The sequence below is a fragment of the Cebus imitator genome, unplaced genomic scaffold (assembly GCF_001604975.1).
Source record: "Cebus imitator isolate Cc_AM_T3 unplaced genomic scaffold, Cebus_imitator-1.0 Scaffold19, whole genome shotgun sequence".
NCBI lineage: Eukaryota > Metazoa > Chordata > Mammalia > Primates > Cebidae > Cebus > Cebus imitator.
Window position 1 is genome coordinate 1296805 of NW_016107334.1, and position 2803 is coordinate 1299607.

Genomic DNA, 2803 nt, shown 5'->3' on the forward strand with positions numbered 1-2803 from the left:
GGCTGGAGGGGGACTGAAAGGGTCAGACCACGGGATTGTTCTCAACTTTGGGCTTTTACACAGCAGTTTCGAAGACAAAGGGGTTTTTCAGCTAGGTTTGTTTTACCGTCCCCCTCCTCCCAGGCCCAAGCTTGGTCCCAATGTCCCCAGCAATGCTTGGGACATCCCTCACTTTGCTCCTTTTTCTTGGGCCCACTGCCCACCCCTAGGTTGCCTGCTGTCCCTCCTAGAGAGAGGTGGATGGCTGTGACATTCCGGGGAGGACAAAGGGAGGGCTGAGGGGGCAAAGACGCCCTTCTAAAGTCCCACCCCGGAAAGGCATCCCACTACGCCCGCCCGCGAGGCGCCCTCAGGCTGCAGCCTTCGCCCGAGCCTCCTCCCTTCGCCCCGCCCCTCGGCACAGGGGACGTGCGCTGTGCAGCCGGCGCTCTCTGATTGGCTGCCGCGTCAGGGTTCCACGCCGCCATTGTGCCGTGGGCGGCCGTCAGCGCCTGCGTGCACAAGGTGGGGAACGGGCTTTGGGAGTTTCTGGAAGTCGGAGGCGGGGGAGTGGTCACTCGCAGCCAGCGCAGGCGGGGCCAGGCACAAAGTTGAGAGCAGTCCCTAGTCTGAGTGTTTCCGTCGCCCTCCCGCACCGTCGGTACCACGGACTCCACCCTGCAGCGGCTCCTCGGCGACGCGGTGCAGCTGCCACTTGACCAGGTGGGTTCAGGTACCATGAGGCACCCAGGCGTCGGGTACGCGCCCTCGCCGCCCTTTGCGGCCGCGGTGCCGCCAGACCGGGGACCTGGGAGGGGGGTGGGGACTGGGGTCTGCCGTCCCTGGAAGGGAGGGGAAGACAAGCCTGTCCCGGTGACCTCTCGTTCCCACCGCCCTCGCAGCGCACGTTCTGCCCCGGCGTGCCCCCCAGACCCCCATCTGCCGCCCAGGGCCGTGGTGGTCCCGGCGTTGGTGCCGGCGACAGCCCCGGGGAGGGTCTTCATGTAGACTTGAGGGTGTGCATGCTGGTCCCTGCCCTCCGCCGCAGCAGGGCTGAGACTCAGCGGTTGGGTCCCTTCGGGTGCACAGGCTGGGTTGTAGACGGAGCGGAAGGCTGTGTTCTGGAGAGGCTGGCGTGGTGGTGTCTGCCCGGCGGGTGGCTCTGAACGACCCCCGGAAAGGCTGATGCGTGGGTCTAGGTGTGAACGGTGGATTAGAGATGGCGCTGATGGGTGCGAGGGGCACAGAGAAGCTTAAGTGCTACTGCACTTTGGGGACAGTTTGCGTTGGAGTGTGGTTTAAGGGAGACAGAGGCAACAGTTTCGGGGAAGGCAGAGGTTATGAAGAAAAGTGAGAGGCAGTTATCCCCAGGATTCTAGCTGAGAACGTTGCAGCTTTGTAGATAGAAGCAGCCACCCTTACCTCCTGGCCCAACCCTCAAAAAGTACTTGGCAGTGTTCAGGGAAGGGTGGCATTTAAATGAGGCCAATTGAGTTTGATGGTTAAAGGGCCTAAGGATTACTGAGAAATCAACAATATTGTAATGGAAAAAGCAGCGCCATTTTTATTCAGCAAAGAAAGCTTGGAAATATTTTGTTGGGAGAATTCAGCATAAGATTTAAGGAAGTTGTTGATGCCGGGTGTGGGAGGTATAGTTAGGTGATTGCTCCAGCCCCAAGCTAAAGGTGGTTGACTTTGGAAATTTTGCTTACAATTATTTGTAGCGTACTTAACCTAGAAGTAGGTGTTAGTACTTTACAAGGGATACTGGTTCACTGTCCTTTGCTGGAATGTGCGTGTGTCGTGTAGTCTTAGGGGATTTCATTTATAATACAGATTCTCTCTTACCCAAACTGCTTTTCCTAGCAGCAAGCTGGAAACCTGACATTAGGGTACAGGCTGCCTTGCACTTTACTCTTTTAAATAAACTTATGTGGAACGAGTGTCAAATAAAAAATAATTAAATAGAAAAAAATAAATAATTCTGCCTTCTCTTAAAATCTCTTATTGCGGTCATCTCCACCTATCTTTAACAGCGGTTATAATGTGTATCCTGTGAATAAAGTATTGGTAGTGAAATTAATCGTGTATTTGAAGAAAATACAATTCTCTGTTTATTAATCAATTGATCAGAATTTAGTGTTTTTCATCTGCTCAGCCCTGTGGAAGATCATCGCTGTTTTCCACCCTGACATGCAGTGTAGCATGTCACACTCCTGATTTAAACAGGCTGCTGCCAGTATCAGCAAATGCGGGGTAGGTGTCTGTAAAGAAAACATATTGCTGACGAGGAGCAAGGGAGATAGCCATATACATTTACATTTCTTTTTTTTTTTGGGACGAAGTTTTGCTCTTGTTACCCAGGCTGGAGTGCAATGGCGCGATCTCGGCTCACCGCAACCTCCGCCTCCTGGGTTCAGGCAATTCCCCTGCCTCAGCCTCCTGAGTCGTTGGGATTACAGGCACACGCCACCATGCCCAGCTAATTTTTTGTATTTTTAGTAGAGACGGGGTTTCACCATGTTGACCAGGATGGTCTTGATTTCTTGACCTCGTGATCCACCCGCCTCGGCCTCCCAAAGTGCTGGGATTACAGGCTTGAGCCACCTCGCCCGGCCATTTACATTTCTTTTAGGGAGACCGGCATGTGTTCACGTTCTCTCTTTCTCTTCCCTCTTTCTTTCCTTTCTCCGAACCCCATGTCTGCCATAGGCTTACCCCTCCCTCCCATGTGGAAATATTTTCTATGTTATGCTAATAATACCTTTTAATTTATATAATGCTTATAACTTTTTTTTTTTTTTTGAGACGGAGTTTCGCTCTT

The 2803-nt window shown here is 52.9% G+C and overlaps 1 long non-coding RNA gene across 1 annotated transcript in view; it reads left to right on the forward strand.

Annotated features, from left to right (window-relative positions):
• Positions 1 to 351: 351 nt before the first annotated feature.
• LOC119469460 overlaps positions 352 to 2803 on the forward strand; it is a 67017-nt gene continuing 64565 nt past the window's right edge. The window contains exon 1 of the long non-coding RNA XR_005198280.1: positions 352 to 702. This is a non-coding gene — a long non-coding RNA (uncharacterized LOC119469460). The remainder of the gene's footprint in view (positions 703 to 2803) is intronic.